The sequence below is a fragment of the Mya arenaria genome, chromosome 1 (genome assembly GCF_026914265.1).
Source record: "Mya arenaria isolate MELC-2E11 chromosome 1, ASM2691426v1".
Lineage (NCBI taxonomy): Eukaryota > Metazoa > Mollusca > Bivalvia > Myida > Myidae > Mya > Mya arenaria.
Genome location: NC_069122.1, coordinates 24,141,832 through 24,163,290, shown reverse-complemented (window position 1 = coordinate 24,163,290; position 21,459 = coordinate 24,141,832). Strand labels below are relative to the sequence as shown.

The following is a 21,459-nucleotide window of genomic DNA, read 5'->3' as shown; positions in this document are numbered from 1 at the left end:
AATTCATGTACACTGCCTACACATGGGTTTGAGAACTACTTGGCCTCGAACTGTCCTTCTGAGATGAATTCTGCGGCGTTTTCAGTCTTCTCAAAATTCCATGTAGTCATTACAAAAGCGGCATAGCCGCAAAAATGCGGGATATTGGAAGATGAATTTCAATTTGTTCTGGAATGCGATAGTTATAAAGATATCAAGAAAAATACGGTTCAACAAGGATGCCATTGGTTGGTGTTCACCAAGCCGTACAAGTTCGGGTTCAATTCCCGGCTTGGGCGCATGTGAGTTTGGTTTGTGGTCACCAAGCCGGACAAGTGGATTTTCTCCGGGTTCTCCTGTTTCCCCAACAACACAAGACCACACTCTCAAGTAAAATCGTGCCAACGAGAGTGATTAATAGTGATTATGTTTTTCTCCCGGGGGCTCATTTTCAGATGCCCAAAATACAATTGCAGGTCAAGCTTTAAAGGCAATTTTTAAGATGAACAAGTATTTGTATTAATTTACGGACCTTACTATTAAACACAAGTTAGATTTTTTTGATAAGCTTATTTCGCCCATTCTAAATTATGGTAGTGAAGTATGGGGCTTTGTCAAAGGTAACGCCATAGAGCGAATTCATATGCAATACTGTAAAAGATTGTTGGGTGTTAAAAGAAGTACACAGAATGATTTTATTTATGGTGAGCTTGGGCGTGTAAACTATCAGACAATTAGATACGATAGTATTATAAAGTATTGGATTAAGTTATTACGTACAAGTGATAATAAGTTTAATAAGAAAATATATCTTACTTTATTGAATGACTGTGAAAGGTACCCTAATAAGAAAAGTTGGTGCTCGTTATTACGAGATCTGTTGAGTTCACTCGGTTTTTATGATGTATGGCTCTTCCAAGAAGTAGGGAACAATAAATTGTTTCTTGCTTATGTTAAACAGAGATTAAATGATAATTTTATCCAAAACTGGAACGGAAGATTAGAAGCCTCTAGTAGAGCTTTGTTTTATAACATTATAGCATGTTTTAAACTCCAACCTTACTTAATCTCATGCAGTATTAAAAAGTTTCGATTTAGTTTATCAAGATTACGTGTATATGCACATAGACTTATGATCGAGAGTGGAAGATGGGCGAAACCCAATCCAATACCCGTTGATGAGAGAAAATGTAATACATGTCAAGTCTTAGAAGACGAATACCACTTTGTTCTGGAATGTGTCCTATACTCTGATATAAGACGTAAATATATACCAATATCTTATAGACCAAACATGCAAAAGTTTATCCAATTACATCTGATAAAGAAGACATATTAAGAAATCTTAGTATATATGTTTACAGTGCATTTTTAGTTAGATCAGTTGACATGTATGCGTCCTAATTATTGCATGTGTATTGTGATCTATCCGTTTATCATGTAACGTTTTGTATTGTGTAGTTAGTTATAAATATTTACTAGTTTAACAAATATGTATGATATACTTTTACATAGAAGTACTGTTCAATAAGTGAGTGTTCAGCTTTTATTATTTAGTCAAACAAATTCGAAAGTGATAGTTGCATAAATGATGTATGCAAATACTTCTGGTGAAGTATCTCTACCTAAAACAAAATAAGTACGCTTTTAAAAGTACGCATGATTGCTTAAATCTATAAGTATTTATTAAATATAACTTTTCACTTCGACACACACTTTCGGTCTGTATTGTTATAAGACTGAATATTTACACACAGTGTTCATGTACAATGATTCTCTAAATTTTGTTACATTAACAGTCATTATCTAATCTTACCTGATTCAGATATGACTATTACAAAAGTGAATTTAAAAGTTTAAGTGATTTCCCTTAGGATTCCTATAGTTTCGTTTTGTATAGGTTGTCCGATATAGGGAGTTGCAGATATTTGCAAACATAACTCTCATCATAGAACAACTATAGTATATATGTACATGTATACCCTTTATTTCAACTTATCTGTGATTAAACATATAACGTTATTGACTCGTTAATTTAATTAATAGATTGCATTATAAAATATTTTGATTTACTGAACTTATGAAGTTGGTGTATTTGAATATTTGATATTTATGTTGTTGTTTTTTTTGTGTGTTTTTTTTTGGTTGTCTAGTTTTGTTATTTGTATGCATGGAATCACCTGAAAACACTATATTGTATATATATTTGTCCACATGGGCTATGGCCTTCTGGATATTCTGTAAATAAATCTTAAAATCTTGAAATCTATAATGTTGTAATAACTTGTTTCACAATCGTTGTAAATCAAATATGATAAACTAAGCCGTACAAGTTAATTATCTACGGTTTCACCAACAACACAAGACCACACTCTCACGCAACAGTGCCAATGAGAGTGACTTAGTATTATTTTAAAACAACTGTGAAGAAAGTTATATTATCATATTTACCTCTGTGCTTAACAAACGACTTGAACTTTTTTCGCAATGAACATGACATAATTTCGGATGCACAATTCGGATTTCGCAAAGGCAGGTCTACGGTTGATGCAATATTTATACTTACGTCATTAGTACAAAAATATTTAAATGAAAATAAACGATTGTATGTTATATTTGTCGATATGATGAAATGTTTTGATTCCATTTATGGAAATGCATTTTGTCTTAAAATGTATAAATGTGGAATCCAAGGCAAACTTCTTAGAATTATACGCGATATGTACCAACAAGTTAAATCCTGTGTGAAATCATGTTATAATTATTCGGAGTATTTTAATTATGCTGTTGGCTAACGCCAAGGGGAGGTAATGCGCGCTCTTTTATTTTCTGTCTTTGTTGAACACTTTGAATTGTATTTACAAAATAATGTTGAATCCGGTTTACTATTGATGTTAATGTTATTGCCATTGTAGGTCAAACATCGGTGGTGGATTATTAGCCACTGAGCGTTGGACCTACAATGGAAACGTTATCGATGTAGTAAATGATTTTAACTATTATATATTGGAACTGTTTTCATTTACACGGGGAATTTTCTCTTAATCAAGAACATTTAATTATATATTTGAAAATGTTGCGAATATATATTGTAAAGTTTTTTCGTATGAATATAAACGTAGACTGTTAGATATTTTTCATCAAAATCGGCTCTGAACACTTAACAATAGTAAAGTTTTAAGTTTTTGGCGCCGCACTGAAGTGCGCGCCTATTATGGAATGGGAATTTATTTTAGTTAGTGGTAGGAGCGGTTTTTAAGTTGGTTGACAGTTGGGTTTTACTGTTATTTTATAATGATTAAAAAATGCAAATGGGTGGCGATTGCATGGATGTTAAAAATGTTTTTTATTGTTGAATTGATAGTCTTCAATTTATCTTCATAACATTATTTCGGAAGAACAACCAATAAGTTGAATAACTTTTCTGATTCGTTTACGTTTTCCGATTGGCTACCTGAAATATCTGAAATACCATGTGCCGGAAATGTAAAATATGTGGACCGGTAATTATGTGAATGGGAATAATTATGTTTTATGTTGTTTTGTTATGTTTACTGCATTGATTAACCATGAGGTAATCTTTTTTCTTTAATCTAATCGATATTGGAATTAAATGTTCACCTAACTTTATTTGTTAATGTGTTGAAGGTGACATTAGTAAAAATTATTACGATTGTCCCCGAGTTGTAACACATACCGGATGTTGCTATTTTTAGAACCAGAAGGTATTTCCCCGCTATTCATAGGTCAATAATGGAATTTCTACATCGTAGCAGTTGGAAACTCGGGTGATGATTTTATCATGAATATACGTTTAAAATAAGTAAACACTGAAAGTGCACACTGACAGTTGATTACGATACACCTAACAATTTGAGTCATTACAGTAAGACATGGATTATAAGTGAATTATACGCGTAAGAGAAGATTTTCTGTCGAAAAAACGAATGTCAACAATCGGCATGGAACTGGGATATTCGTATCAAAGGGCTATGTATGTAAGTATTTTTGAGTAGTTTTGTACGTTGATGTGTTCAAAAATGTTTGTTTTTTTAATTTATCTTTGGAATTCTTAAATCATTTTTATTTGCTAAATGTTAAGACAGCGTGTTAATATTTTTACATACATGTACTATAATTATATATTATTATAAATATACATTTTACATCTACTTATGCACCAGTCAATTGTAACCACGCCCCCCCCCCCCGGTCGGGGGTATACCGGGGATAGCGGGGGGAAAGGACCGTGTTTTTACCTTCGAGGTGTCCCCACAGTGCCGGGTGAATGCGGTGGTGGGGCATGGTTTCTTTGACTTTCGGTCCAGCCAACCCCAGGTAAAATCCTCGTCCTGCGAGGACGAACTGATGGTCAAATCCCTGCCATATGCCCCCGCACCCCAGGGAGCCTAGGTAAGGCATATTCCCCGCTATATTTTGCTCGAAGACAAAACCACCGCATTCACCCGGCACTGCAGGGCCACCTGAAAGGTAAAAACACAGCCCGTTTCCCTGGCTATCCCCGGCATAACCCCGGACCTGGGGGGCCATGGTTACAATTGACTGGTGCATTATGTACATGTTGCATATTTTTAAATGTACTTATGCACATTATTTATGTGTATGATGTGAGTATGTAATCTTTTATTTGATTGTTTTATCTTAGAAAAATATAAGACTTAAAATTTTGTTTAAAAATGATGTGTTTTGGTATGTGACCTATTTTTAACATACCATAATACATGAACATATCCATTATTTGTTTACAAACTGCATATTTTCAAAATAAACCTGTAAGAAAAGACATACATGGTTTCGGGCTGGAAGCCACGACAGCTTTGACACTAGCGACATTCATTTGCTTGGTGTAGGTCTCGTTAAAACCCCGTACTGTTGTGAATCATTATCAACCATATGCACAACTACACATTTGTGCTTACCAATTTACTCTTGGCTAAAACGGATATTAGTGCAGAATGTATAATTGGTAGATGTGCATTTGTCTTTCACAGTTGTAGTTTCTGCCGGTTGATAATCAGAAGTTTAATTTCTTTCAGGTAGGGAAATGACTGAATATTACTAAGTCAACAAATTGGGGTTATGAAGAATTCCAGCCTGCATTAAATACTATGTTAGATCATTGAGACAGATCTGGCATCCATGTCATCCACAAGGCAGTCACATCTGATAGAGATGATGTGAGTATTTCATATAAAACATATTTGAGTTGGTGTTTGTTGTTTTATAAACTCACTGTATTCAATAATCAAGTGGTGGTGGTGGTGGTGGTGGTGATGACAATGATGATGATGATGATGATGATGATGATGATGATGATGATGAATTTTATTGATATATTTAGTAATTTTCTTTATATATTATCTACATGTATGTATCAGCTTGTTGTTGTTTTTTTAAATAATGTCGAGAAATATTAAACTGTTTATATTTTATTTTGTATATGTATGGCTGTATTATTATCTATACTAATAAGTTAGAAAGGCTTTTAAAGTACATTTTTTCCTTTACAGCACTAAACATTCTAGAAGGGTAAAGAACCTGAAGGGGCATAAAAACCAATTCAGCATTGACTCAGCATTGAGTATTCATCATCTGTGCACACACTACAAGTACAAACGCATGGGAACAGACTAAACTTCAAATGTTGAAGAGTGAAGACTTATTGTGAAAAATTCTAAATGTAAGAATACCATTGACAAAATAAAACAAATAGACATCGATTACCTACAGAGACTGTTTACATGTTATAATATTAAAAAGACAAATTAGTTGAGAACTTTCACTCTGACATTTTTGGAGGGGCATTACCGCCTACATGTACATAGTGTTCTTGTTTCTTTACATATTTTAATTTGAAAGTACATTCATTGTTTTTAAATCTGAATTCTGAGTTAATATCATATGTAAAATTCATTTATTTGAATGATTACATTTTATGAATAAGTCCAATAAAGCTTTATCAATTTTTACAAGAAAAGGGTTGATTTTTAAGCATTTTATTAGCTATAAAAACGTATGGATACATGGCATTATGTATATTTTCTTCAAAATTGAACGGTAAACTATCATAAATTGTCTTTTAAATTGTTCATTAGACATCATAGAAAATATTTAAAATGATTTCAGCAGGTTGTCTTATTATTATTTTTTTTATGAATTTATAAAACTGCTTTATATTTTCAAACATCGAAATACTGCTCTGTTCATTAGACTCACAAGATCAATCAAAATGATTTTTTTGCATGTGTATCAATAATGCTGTTCGGTTGAACTTATGTTTCTGTTAACTGAAGTTTATTTCACCAGAAACTGTTGTGTTTATTTCATAAGCTCTGATAATGTGAAACAAAAATCAAATATAGACAAAATATTTACATTTCGCTCTTTGTAGCCCTTGGAGTTTGGGGTTGGGTGTAATGAAACTTAAATAACTTTAACTCACGGTAAAATATCTTCAAAATTTGGATAAAAGTCCCATAGTGTACCTTGATAATAACTTTGTTGTCGGTGAAAGCTTTTATTAAAGTGTGTATAACTTAAATACCTTAATTCAGTTTAAATAATTATGGCCTTTAATAATTTTTGTTTTCAAATAGATTTCCTGTTATATTGAGCTTTGTCAATTTTGTTGTTGTTTTGTATTATGTACAATTACTACTTCTATTTCCTAACTTAAATTTTTTGTCTCATTTGTCAAATTGAATTGGTTCATATTTCATATAAAGTGAAAAAAACACACACTATTTTTAAAGATGCATTCTTTCTCCCAAACAAGACTTATCACAATTAATATTATTGTTTTGATTTTTCAAAATGGGTTGATAGATGTCAACAACAATGTTTCTAATGAAGGATTTTGAGTTCAATTTGCTAATAAGAATGAACATAAAACATGGTATTTCTGCCTTGTGATACTATAGAAGACCACAGTAAATCTTTTAGCAATCACCAATCATTTAATATTTGTCATGCTTTCTGCTATTATAAACAGAGTCACAAGCTTGTTATAAATCAGTAAACAATATTTCAGTAAATGCATTATTTAGTAAGTAGTTATTGTTTTATCAGTCAATTTGATGTGTGTTATAAATACAATTATATGCAGGGCTTCCATTAAAGGAAGTATATTACTCCTTAGAAATGGGTTAAAACTTTCAAAATTGATTTCTAGGAAGTACAAAAACTTAATTACAAAACCATAATTTTGAAGAAAACCACCAAAGTAGAAAGCTTGGAAGTTCAAAATATTCAAACCTTGTGTCAATAATACTTTTATGGTCACAATTTCAATCAGTCTTATGATAAAATAAAATAAAATGATTTATTATAATATAAGTCTTTGAATTTGGCAAGTTAAAGTTACAAATTACTTGATTTTTAACATTCTTATTGAAAAATAGTGGAAAAAGATATTGTATTCGGGAGATTTTAACTTCCACATTTCAGTGTAAAACTTCCAAAATTGATGGACAGGAAGTTTATACTTCCAGTTTCAAATTCTTAATGGAAGCCCTGTTATATGTATTGATTTCAAATAAGAGTTTCACTTTAAAGATGCTCATTTAAAGATAATGAACAGACACACAAAAACTAGACACATTTGATACTAATTGTATAAATGATTATTGTTTAGGTGACCTCTGATTTGTTTTGGAGATATTCATAAATGGGTGTTATTCTTTGTTGTCTTCAGTTTCTTATACATTTAAGGATTTTTATAATTGCTTTTCTGGTATATATTAATTTAATGCAAATGAAAACACACTTTCAAGTAGACACATTTGATACTAATGATATAAATGATTATTGTTTACATGTACTCTGATTTGTTATGAAGATATTCATAAAGGGGTGTTCTTCATGTTATTATACATTTTGGACTTGATTTAGTATTGCTTTTCTCGTAAATATTCATTTAATACACAAAGAAATTATTTTAAGTGTTCAGTATCACTTTCACACATTGTTTACTATTATTTTGTGCATATTTGGCCTATTTATGCTTATATGTGCATTGTTGTATTTCAAAACCTTTGTGAAAAATAGAAACAGTTATTTCTTTCATGCATAGTCTGATACATATTCAGTTTGTATGCATTATTTTTATCATATTTGAAAAATTTGCCATTGTCCTATAAGACACATGCTATTTTTGTGTTAATATCACTATGAACTAAAAACATCCATTTTCAACTCTTCTTTACCATGTAAATGGAGAAGTTAACATAATAACTCCATTGACCAGTTTTTATGCAATTTGTCCAATTTCATACAATTTAGTATTATTAAACAGATAAAAACAAGGCATTTCATCTAGTAAACAATGTTCTCTTTTTATATAACAGTTCAATAATTATGTTCTATTAATGTTTGTAACTTTCATACGAAATGATAATGTTTATTAAAGTACTACAAAAATGGTTATTTCATGTCACTTTTTCATGATGAATTCCCAAAATAATCAAGAAACTTATTCTTCCCTTCAAGTTGTCATTCCAGCATGGTGACTTTGCCCCCTCCCCCTAAATGATTAGAACTGCAGTGTACAAGAACAATAACTCTATTTCAGCGAATTGCAAGAGTTATTCCCTTTGTTCCTTTTCCTTTCCGTAGCATAACAAGAAAACTACTTTTTGGAATTTCATTAAACATCATTCAATGGTAAAGCACAACAAGAGGAAGTGCAGTGCACAATGACTATAGCTGTATTTCAGCTAATTACAGAATTATTGCCCTTTGCCTCTTTTTCTTGACCAGAGCATTACTTTCAAAATACTCATGGTATTGAAGCACCCTAATTCTGTCGTGTTCATTAATGTACCACACCCATAATGAAATGTTCAACTTGAAACTCTACAATTTCAATGCTTTAGCCTATGTTGTTAAGCAGAATACTACAAATATTTTGAGAATTTCATGGATGCGGTTCGATGCATTGTAATATGCTTGTTGGCCTTGACATTCCTTGTTTTTCAACATATAACAAATGCATAAACTATTAAACGGCGCCCTTTGATGCTTTGCATCAATGATCTTTCTTGTAACTATAGGTAAAGAGATTAAATCTTCATTAGAATACGAAAAATACCTCCATATTTTACCAACACATTTACGCTTGTATTTCTCCAGTTTAAGGCTATCTGTATTTCCCCTGAGAATTCAGACTGGTAGAATATGCAAAAAAAAAACGAATACCTAAAGAGGAACGTTATTGTACTTGCAACTATTAATAATATTGAAGATGAATTTCACTTTATATGCATATGTCCATGTTATTCCGATGTTAGAAAGAAATATCTAAAACGTTGTTACTACATGCACCCTTCTGTTTACAAATTTCTACGATTATTGAAATCAAATGATAGGAATGAATTAATTAAACTAGCTTTGTATATTAAAGAATCTCTTGTTATTCGAAATAATTTGTTGAATGTTGAAAGATAAATATTTAGTTCAGCCTCCAATTTTGTTTCACTTAGTATGCTGCTTTTGTAACACATAGTATGTTGTGTTATATAAAAACGTATTTACCATTACATGTTGTATATACACGTTGACATGTTATGTGAAAATATATATGTTTTATGTAGACGATATACATTGTGCAAGTCTTAATGAAAAATATATGTCTGTCATATTAGTTAATATAACGCTCCGTAACGCTGCATAGTAGCATCGACGCATACGGCGACACTCAACGCATAAGGCAGAACTTGCTTATATGGGGAGCAACTGTGCCTTTTTGCCACATAATGAGGATTAACTTAACCATTTGTTATAAAGCTAAAAAATAGAGTTCAAATTTTTCAACAAAAACGATGGTGATGACGTTGATGATGATGATGATGATGATGATGATGATAATTATGATGATGATGGTTGTGGGGATGATGGTGGTGGTGGTGGATGTGATTGTGGAAATTATGATGATGGTGGTTGTGATGATGTTGTTGATTATGATGATAATTAAGATTAGGACGTAGCATATTACTGTCAAATCGAAGGTAATATTTTAAAGTTGAGCCAAAATTGAAAGTTGATCATACATTATTACCCCCCTTGGAGTGTTCATATCTGGTTGAAAATGTCTGGCAGATATAGATTTTGCCAGACGGATTTATTTCTTAAGTTTTAAATTAGGAAAAAGGTTTGTAAAGTTTTAAAAACGATCACAAAGTTGGACGGCAATCGCCCACAATAAAATGTATGCAACAAATAAGCGAACTAGATAAATAGTATGGAGGGTGGAGGGGTGGTTCGCAGCTGATAAAATAAATTTGTAAAACTTCTCTGAAAAGTTTTCGCTGCTGCACATCCAAAACGAGGCTAATTTATGACAGAGGTTGTGTTGCACTAAACAATGTGCGGTTACACTAAACCTATTTATATTGCGATATCTCCAACCTCCAAGGCTAACATACAATGAAGAAAAATATAATAATATTATGTCTCGCAAATATAAACCACTTTATAAATGGCTTATAAAGTATGATTTTCTTGGTGACAAATGACTTGTGCATAAAAACACAATCAATGAAAGAAGGACGTCCATGATGACCAAATATCAGTCATTTGAGTCCTCTTGTTCAAGTGCCCAAAACTAATGTTGTGTTGAAATTTTTGGAAACAATATGATCTTCAAAAGTTTTCCTTTCGTTGCCCTGGTAACCAGAGATATATGCTGATGACCTAGACGTGGATAAATTTCACAATCGCACAATTACCAGCGGTGTTTGACAAGGAAATAATTTTTAGCTCATCTAAGCGCAAAGAGCACATGTGGGGCTGTGAGGATTGTTGGATTTATGTTGTTTGCAAATTATAATATAAATATATTGTAGCAAATAACATGTTGGCAAGACTTAGTGCCAAATCCTGCAACGATATTCTTAATTATAGACTGTTTTATGTGTGTAAGTAATGTTGTTGTTATTTTATAACTTAAATTATTGCGTTATTTTATGTATAGTTAGAAATAAATGCTAATCAGTTCATCTACGGTCTGACCGGGATGATACTCGATTTTTATACCCATTTTTTTTAAGTATGCACGATTGTGCGCGTTCATGATTTCAGTATTTTATTTTGTTTGATTTAACTAAGTTTTAAAACAAGCATTGGTTTCTAGTTTCTTACTTGTAAATAGATATATGGTATCCAAAATGTGTGCAATACTATGTGTTGTATGTATATATGCGCCGGTAAGGTATACTTGTACATTAAAAACAATGTATGAAATCTATACTAAACAATAACGATTCAGTTTTTCTTGATTTTTTTTTATTTGTTATATATATTGAATAAATTTGATGCAAAGTATTTTTCATATGTGACGTCGTATGATTTTTTTATCAACAAAGTCTATGATTTAGTGGGACAGCCCTCGTATATATATAAATTGCATTCTCACTATTGACAGTCTCTATTTCTATATAAGAAAAATAACATGTAAAATACATCATAAATTACAAATTTATATAAAGATACAATACTCCAATATTTTGTCAGTTTCATTTACAATTGAATGGATATACCTAGATGTAACCTTACTTATAGACAGTAAATAGACAGCACAAAGATAATAACTAACAAGACTTGTAGTCAGTCAATGTTATTCGACAAATAATTAATTACATGCAATTTTACTTGAGAACTTATTATCAATATAATTGTTCAGTAATAGATGCAGTACTGCAAGAAATTCAACAACAGTGTTTGCAATTTTAATTATCTTTGTTTGATTGAGACATTTTTATTAAACATTTATTAACGAAAAAAAATGTCATTTGAAATTTCCAGTAATTACCCATTATAAGGTTGCATTTGCCTCTATGTATGTATTTTCAAATACCTTTGGATGAGCTTATCACTCGCACCGGATGGACAGCCGGGTCCTTACACAGGAAACTATCCATCCGCTCCATATACTCCCATCGACTTCGACCTCTACCCGTCTTTCCACAGGCATCCATTATGGCTCGGTATCTTGAAACGAAAAATCATGTTACAATCGTAATATTTCTATACTGTTGGATATACAATTACTACTAGTGTAATGGGAACAGTACTCCATATTAAAAAAAACAGCAGCAAACAAGTGAAAAGAAGCGAAGGTTATTTCACATCTGTGTTTGTGTCTTGTTGCGTATGCATGTGTCTCATTATTGTTGGAATGGCAGATGTCCTTTATTGTGCCTACGGCCTGAATCCTTAATTGTGCCCATGGCCTAGATCCTTGATAGTGCATTGGACATTTCTTTACATTATATACCTGTATTTCATCGACCTGAACTTCTTTTCGCAGGCTTCTGAACTATATACAACTCCCCTCAAGGCCATGTCTTCAGAATTTTCTTTCCAAACCGCCTTTGATTTAAAAGCACTGTTGCTGAACAGATCCTTGCGGTCTTCTGACGCAGAGAGTAGCATCAGTATGTCTTCATGTTTCCAGGCAATGTCTACAAACAGAGAGGAATTAAATAGAGGATTATTGCTTACATCATTGTAGGAAAGTAAAACACTTAACTGACGGAGATCACCAAAAGTTAAATTTTCACAAGTGGAGCCCTAGGGAACATATAAAACATTAAGCAGTCATATGTAAAATATTTATCAACTACAACGCACAATGTTAAATGCATATGGGCACCAACAATTGCATAATTTCCCGTAGCATTCATGTAGCATTCAAAACACTAGTTTCATAGTAAAAAGTTTGATAAGTGTGTATGCTGCATTTGCATTATTTTTTTTCTCAAATAAAAATACTGAAATGGAAAAAGTCGTTACTGTCTTTATCCTCAGCTGAAGGGACCAATTGGTCAGTGCTTGGCTGTTGAGTTACAGTCTGGTCTGGTATAGCTGAAATGAAATAGAAAAAGCAGATGAAAATTTAAGCAATTTATATATTTTCAAAACATCCTGGAGTAAGTACAAATTTAACAGTAAAACATGCATATGTAATAAGAAGGGTCCTTTTAGACATTTGCAGCTGGTTTTGACTATTAGAAGTCCATTGATCATGTATCGAGACAAGAGTACAAATTTTCTTCATATATGAATATATCTGTGAAAACACTTACAGCATGGCACTTCCTGATTTCTTCTACTTCCTGCTTCGGATTCTGCAATAGACATTTGCAAAATTTACATAGCAAGAAATAACAAAAATGCATTAACTCATTTAGATCTTGTCATTATGTAACAGACTGCACTAATTGCTTTGTGCATCTGTCATGGTTCTAACCCACAACTTCTTGCCCTGGAAGCGGACACTCAACCTTGTCACTATAAAAGCTAGCTTTATAGCGAGACAGAAGTGCTCCCTTTATACACATCATATGAACCCAATCACAATTAGATATATACATTTACATCCATTGATTCATTTAATGAGCAAGTCGAAATTCAAATGTAAATAATTACCAACAACAAAAAAAAACATGTTTTATTTATGAGTTGTCACTATAATGTGACAAATACCTATGTTAATTCAAAACAAAATACAATCCCATGCATTTTAACAGTCATCGAAATTAGACTTTTGATGAACAAGCCTGAATTCTTATACTATATCTTGGCACCAAATTTGTTAACAAGACCTGCTTTATAAAATTCAGAATTTGAGCAAGCCCATAAGACATTTTATTAGTGAAGGGCTTCCGCTTGTGTTAATCAAGACAACCTTTTTATATTATTTTTAACAATATCACACTTTATGAATGATAGTAAGAAATTGTACCTCCTTCCTTGCCAATCATAGCTTCCTCATTATTTTTCACCAGCTTCTCAATCATTGACTGATCTGAAGAAGATTAAGATATGGCTTAATCTGAATCAGGATAAATAATTATACGTTAATATATATATATATAAAAAACAATTGTTATACACTTGATTTTAAATTAATCATAATTATCAATAAACACCAGTTCACAAAACCAATGAAATATTATCTAATGAATAGAGAAACCACACTAAAGTATTTCATTGATTACAAGGAAAGTCTAAATGTTTTACATCTAATGAACTATCTTCAAAATACACCAACCTTTATCCTCGACTACCGCCTTCCATGTTGGCAAGTCCACCTCAAAACTGGCCTCGGTTCCATCATCAAATCTGAGTGTGATAGGCTTCCAATATCGATTTATACTGAAAATAGTACTTTGTTGTTATCCTATTTAGTATCATCACATTGAAATGAGAGGGTGTATGAGTTATTGAATTCAATCAATGGGACAACATACAACTTTGATGTTAAACTAACATGAGTGCAAGAGACACACACATGCTTTGCATCGTTTTTGAACGGGGGCCCTTCAGGGCCACGTTCATAGTAGGCACATCAGATCGTTACTACAAATGATTACACGATGATTCGGTCGAAATAATGCGCTCATTGAATGCTTGAATACACATGACATCTTTAAACTTCAACAAATCTGAATTGATGTATAGTAATGTACACTTGAACTGGTACATTTTGCATTTCCCTGAAAATGCAGCTTAAAAAATCACAAAATGATTACAACATATTTATACGCAACCGCTCGAAAACGGCGAAAACCCAAGTGTATTGTTACAGGTGTGAGTCGGTTATAAGAAGTAGTTACCATAATTGATTAATCGATTCCAAACAATTCTAAAATTTCCTTAAAAATGAAATGATATGTAAACACTATTTCACTGATCAATTAACAAACGAACGAAGTGAATGCCTTTTGGAAATCGTATATCGATAAAGTATATTATACAGATAACTCCGCTTCTATTTAGCATAGATTCTAGTCATTTCACTTATCGATCGTTGCCATTTTGTAAGCGTCCTGCCTAAGCGTGTCTCATGGACTTCAGCTGGAATAAATGTGTATTGTAAGTATTTTATAATCAGATTGTTACACATGAACGGCTCTACGTGTGCGTGGCATGACAGTTATTGAAATTGCTTCATTATTTACACTGTATATTTACCTGTCAATGTGCGTTGTTTATGTGCGTGACCTACATTAATTGAGAGGCCTAAATCATGAACAGAACATGCGTGTTTATTCTATTATTTAATTTGTTTGGATTAGGATGTGAATTTGTGTAGTTCATCTAGCTAATTTTGATGACGTATATTATGCTTTTCGTTAATTTATGCATTCGTGCCGTTCGTGGCTCACACAGTTTCGTGACCTTAGATGACCTACTACGTAGTTGTAGGAATGTACTGTAGTCGATTGTAATAATCTTCCCTTATGAATCTCATGAATATTAATTTTCCACGGAAGGCGACCATATGCTGGTACCGGTTTTATACCCCCTTTAAAACACATATATATCAACGTTTGCGGAGAACCATGTGGCTATTTCTAGTTAAAATTAGATGATGAAATATTCTGGGATCCAGTCAGAGTTCACTGAAAACTAACTGAAAACGTGTTTTTTTCTAAAAGAAAAACGAAAGTGAAAATTTCATTAAACGTTTTTTTCATGTTTTAAGGCAAGTACAAAGGATTATTTGGTTTGTTTTTAAGCATGGGAGGGGTCTCTCATAGTTTTTTATCACTTTTGATACGAAAACAATTGGACTTTGAACGTTCTTAGACCATTTATAGACTTAGCTAGAATGTAAACAAAAATCCAAAATGGCTGCCGCGAAGTGAAACTAGAGTTTTCACTAAGTCAGATGCTTGATGATTAATGCATGAAACAGTTGCTGACAGCTTCAAACTGCAAGTACACCTTCTGTTAATAGGTGTAAACATTAAGAATGAATAGATTTTATGTCTATTCTTTTAATATTTGTAAAAAAAAACCTTCGTTCTCAAATATGTTTACAGTATGTAATAAATACGTCTTTATATAAAATAAAGCCCAAGAAAAATGCCAGTTTAGGTTACATCAGTAGTTTTCAGACTGAAACGTGATATTGGGTTCATCTTCAAGTGTTGGCTTTGAAGCACCTGTCATGAGCAGCTTTTGGTCGTGGAGGAACACTTAAAAGTTGAACCCATCAATTTAAACTGGTATGCCAGATGTGTTAATTGAGTATGTTTATAGGCTATAAGGGCGTCAATGATTGTATGTTTGGGTAGACCTTGTTGTTGATTGATTTATTTTCCTTTCTTATTATTTTTAACAGACCCGGGAGGAACTGTAAAGAACCAGAAAGCCCGCCCGCCGAGCTGCCCACCCGGCCGAGCTGTACTTGGTGTATGGCAACATGCCGACATGATGTAATTTGTTAGTACTTCAAGATCATATAATGGAAAATTGTATCCAAACTGAAGTATAAAGTGAGTAAGTTTGGGTCATATAAGCCCATTGATACTGTTTGTTCCATTCCTAAATGAATTTCTTTCATGTTGTTTGTCGATCATTTCTGGTGCGGCTTTGATAATAATATTATTTTTTAATGAAACTGCTGACTTGTATTAGTCTTGGATCTGTATTGTGCATATATTCGCACATTTTGTTTGCTCTATTAAGCAAACATTACATTAATTTAAAATTCTATAAACAATTAAACAAAACTTACTGCACATTTGATGCAGAATGATGTTTTATTTAGTGTGCATATGATTTTCAGCTTATGGGCAAGAAAACATTACTTCAACAATCACAGCAACACAATGAGATCCCTATTCTAAAGAAATAATGCCACCTTTTAGTAATTAATTCATCCATTCTATCAATCATTCATATATATTCATTTATTCATTCAGTTTATACATTGAAAAACTTGACATTTCTCAATGGAAAAGAAATTAAAAGTGAGCCGCTTTCTTAAAGATTAGAACCTTTTCCCTTCATGCATTAAAAAAACAACCTTAATACATTATAAATGTCTTAAAACCCTAATGTATTGTTTATTTCAATAGCCAGCCTGGTTGCTGTAGCCACAGGGGAATCTTCAAGGACAAGAACTAGTCATGGTAAAATTGTGGTCTCATGTGGTTTTCCATACCGGCTCTCAGCAAGGATTTCAGAGAAAGGAATACCGTCTCCAAGTAAGAAGAAATTCTAAGCATGTCTGGTTTTAATGCTTTCAAAATGCATCTGGGTACTCAATAAGATGAGATTAACATTTGAATTGTTAAAAACTGATAGCAAAATGTCCAAAAGACTACATATTTCATAAAATTTGTCCTGAAAATCTTTCAATTCATGAGCTTTTCTGCATATTTATCACATTTATGACCACATAAAAGGTTGTGTATGCCTCAAATGAGTGTTTACAGGCCTTTTTCAAACCTTAACAGTATTGGCAGATAGTTTTATAAGTGTAAAACATTGCTTTTGTGTCTTGCTTGCAGATCATGCTAAGAAGCTCCAGTTAGCTGCGCCTTTTTCCTCCCGGCAGTAGTCCTGCAATCTGAATCAAGGAGATGCAGCTCTGAATCCAATATTTCAGAAGAATGAAGATGTAAGTCAACTCTATAGTACTTGTTTGTTTGTAAATGATCAAATGAGTGAGATTTATAGCAAATCAGGTGTAAATAAGCAACTTATAGACATTGGTGAAGTGCTGTACTCTGAAATTAATGCCAAATCTAGCCTTCAATACAGATACTTAAAGTAAAAAATAAAATAAAAATAGGCATATTAATGCTATCTCTGAATTTCTACATCATGTAGCCACCTGATACATGAAAACACTAGCAGTTGTCATGAATCTTTCAGTTTTGGTGTTTTCTTGCCATTTCTTTTGTTGCGCCATTTGTCCCGGAAGCAAACAATTTGGCATAAAGTGGTGTTTAGATTGTCTATAAACACATTATCACTAAATTTCTTTTGTTAAACTGAACAGTTCTGTTACCTTTGTATATAACTATAATAAGTGGATAAGAAAAGCAAAATATGACAAGTTGAAGCATTTCAGTATTGCTTTATGTCATTTTTTTTTGGCCAGTAGAGCTTATGCGATGGTAATTTGTAGGTAGTATGTGCGTCCGTGCATCTGTAAACAATTCATGTTAACACGATACAGCCTTTAGTTTTGATTGTACATGTATCTTGATGAAACCTGTACAGTATCTACATATCCATTAGAGCTCGGTTCCTATCGAAAACCAGCTAGATCCGACCATGAATGCCTAGATTATGGAACTTGACAGTATAAAAAACGTGTAAACAAATGCTCGTTAACACGATACAGCCTTCAGTATTGATTGTATCTTGATGAAACGTGTACAGTATCTACATATCCATAAGAGCTCGGTTCCTTTTGAAAACCAGCCAGATCCGCCCATGCATGCCTAGATTATGGGCCTTGATAGTATGAAAAAATCATCGTATCGGTAAACAATTGCTTGTTAACACGATACAGCCTTCAGGGTTGATTGTATCTCGATGACACTTGTACAGTATCTACATATCCATAAGAGCTCGGTTCCTTTCGAAAACCAGCCAGATCCGCCCATACATGCCTAGATTATGGGCCTTGATAGTTAAATAAATCAGTATATATATATGTCAGTAAACAATTGCTCGGTAACAGGATACAGTCTTTAGTTTTGATTGTATCTTGATGAAACTTCTACAGTATATGGATATCCATTAGAGCTGGGTTGCTTTCGAAAACCAGCTAGATCTGCCCATGCATGCCTAGATTATGGGCCTTGAAATGATTAGATTATGGGCCTTGATAGTATAAAAAAATGCTAAAAAATGTGTAATAAATGCTTGCGAACATGATACTGTCTTCAGTTTTGAGTATTGAGATACCCATAAGGGGTTGGTTCTTTTCGAATACAGTGATGTTGACCACACAAACCCAGCCAGTAGAGCATAGGCCTCATATTTATATAAAACTCTAAGTGCATAAGAAGTGCAAAAACTTTATTTTGCTTAGAAAAATTCTTAAAAGAGCAGGCAGGCCATTTTTGTGGTGCAGTTCTATAGACACCATTGAAAGCTACAAGGAAAACTTTACTTGGTCAAATTATTCTAATGCATAAGGAACTAATGGCTCTTCAAATGTTTGCAGCTTACCATTTGAGGGAAATGGCTGTTTCTGCTTTTTATGAAAATAACACAGGTGCTAATATTTGTCTCATTCATTTATTGTTTAATATATCATTTCCAAACTTTCAGTATGTGTTGCATATAGCCTGAAGATGAACTATATGAGTTTTGGAGTCTGTTTCTGAAAAAATGTTGCTTAAATAGGCTCAAGACCACAGTTATCAGTCATATATGTATTGTTAGGGTTTGGTATATTTTTCATCAACATTAAATGTTTACATGTTGCATGTAATTCAGATACCAACAGGTCAGGTTTTACTTACTATTTATTTTCATACAATGCTTTACATTGCATTGAATTTCTTTTTCCATCATACTTTAAATGCATGCATTTTTCAGAAATGAATCAGTTCCCACCATTTCACCTTCAAATGACGTCTTTGTTCATCTAGACCTGTTTGTGTATGCATATAAAATAAACAACTACTTACAAATTTCAGCACCCATAAAATAAAAATAGAAGTTTCTATTAAGTTCCAAAAAATTGTGTTGTAATCACTTCCTATTTCTATAATGCAATGAATATTAATGACTATGTATGTGGTACATGTACTTTCAGAAAACTGAAGCCCTCAGGAAGTCAACGCCACCATGATATTGATTTACTCAGCTCTGATGTACTCAGCTGTGATGTAACATGCCTTCAAGCCAATATTCGAAGAACATTTAGACGTTCTAAATGGACCATTGCCCTGTTGCCATAAAAATCATTATGAGGAGGAGCACACAAACTGTCACTTGTTTTGAATACGAGATGTACCACAAACTTACCATAAACTTTTCGGATGCTCTGTTTATTTCATCAGCCAATTTCAATGTATATTTTACTGAATAACGACAAACAAGCTTTATTAACGATGCTCAGCTCTTACTCATAAGCATCTCTTACTCATCTGTATCCCACAACTAAACATGCTTGCAATTACACTGTACCATCTATCATAATATAGCAATGCTGCAATTACCACATTTTTTGTACTTTATACTGTAACTTTTATTGAAAATGGTGCATAAACACTGATAACACATAAATGTTTCATTCATACATTTGTACATGTTCTTTTAGTGTATATGTTGATAATGTTGATACATTTTTCATGTGCATTTACACATGTGTTTATTGCCAACCTCATCAAAACATGCATAGTTTGCTCACATACATATTTCCAACACAGACAATTACTGAATGTAGTACTACTTTACGTTGATTTTGATATGCAAATAAAACATTGTACTATTCGTTTGTACAAAACACTTTTCATTTGCTATGTTGTTTGTTTCCATGTTCTGTCTGCATGCAGATGGTATTTTCATATCAATTTTAGCTAAACTATTCGTAGAATATGGAGAGCTATACTACTCACCCAAGCGGCGGCGTCAGCGTCACACCTTGGTTAAGGTTTTGCTTGCAAGCACACATAGGTAAATATCTCATTAAGTACTTGAGGTATTGCATTGAGACTTGATACAATGGTACTCAACAATCCAACCTACTGAATCAACAAAGTTAGATAACTGTAGTTTGCATTTAATCTAAATAATAGGACTTTATTATTCGACTTAGAAATTCTGGTTAAGGTTTTGCGTGCAAGCACACATAGGTTAATATCTCAGCAGCTACTTGAGGTATTGCATTGAGACTTGATACAATAGTACTCAACCATCCAACCTATAAATTAACGAAGTAAGGTAACTTGACTTTGCATTTAATGCAAATGATAGGCTTTTATTATTCGACTTAGATATTCTGATTAAGGTTTTGTGAGCAAGCACACATTATATAAATATCAAAGCAACTACTTCATGTATTGCATTGAAATTCATACAATTGTACTCAACCATCAAACCTCCCCATGTAAGATAGCTCTAGTTTCATTTAATGCAAATAATTGCCCTTTATTATTCGACATAGAAATTTTGGTTAAGGTTTTGCGTGTAAGCACACATAGGTAAATTTCCCAGCAACTACTCGATGTATTGCATTGAGACCTTATAGAATGGTATTTAACCACTCAATGTAATTGAATAACCAAGATATATAACTGTTATTTGCAAATAATTGCCCTTTATTATTTGACTTAAACATTCTGGTTGAAATTTTCCATGTAACCACATTTATGTTAATATCGCACCACATGAATTGCATTGAAATCTTATCTAACAGTGAACCATGCATGTTTCACCAAAACTTTTCAATCCTTACACTGAAAAGCGGCTGAATAGTCGAGCCCGCTGTCTCTGTGACAGCTCTTGTTCAACATTAACGTGATGTTCATTTCCATTGTGAAACTTATACCTTGGAAACAATATTAACATCTTTTAGCATACATGCCTGGATGAGTTTTAAAAAATGACCATATTATGCATACTTACTTCATGAAAATATACAATGGCATACATTTCATATCAACTTGTGTATCTGTATTTCCCTTTCAACTACTTCGA

The 21,459-nt window shown here is 32.7% G+C and overlaps 2 long non-coding RNA genes across 2 annotated transcripts; one reads left to right on the top strand and one right to left on the bottom strand.

Moving 5' to 3' along the window:
• Nucleotides 1-11,913: 11,913 nt before the first annotated feature.
• Nucleotides 11,914-13,124, bottom strand: LOC128239769 (uncharacterized). Its single transcript, XR_008261920.1, has 3 exons — nucleotides 13,083-13,124; nucleotides 12,790-12,861; nucleotides 11,914-11,985 (listed from the first exon to the last, which is right to left on the bottom strand). It is a non-coding gene; the product is annotated as an uncharacterized LOC128239769 (long non-coding RNA).
• A 3,030-nt stretch (nucleotides 13,125-16,154) lies between these two features.
• Nucleotides 16,155-20,256, top strand: LOC128239764 (uncharacterized). Its single transcript, XR_008261919.1, has 4 exons — nucleotides 16,155-16,283; nucleotides 16,869-16,997; nucleotides 17,304-17,413; nucleotides 19,574-20,256. It is a non-coding gene; the product is annotated as an uncharacterized LOC128239764 (long non-coding RNA).
• The last annotated feature ends 1,203 nt before the right edge of the window (nucleotides 20,257-21,459 follow it).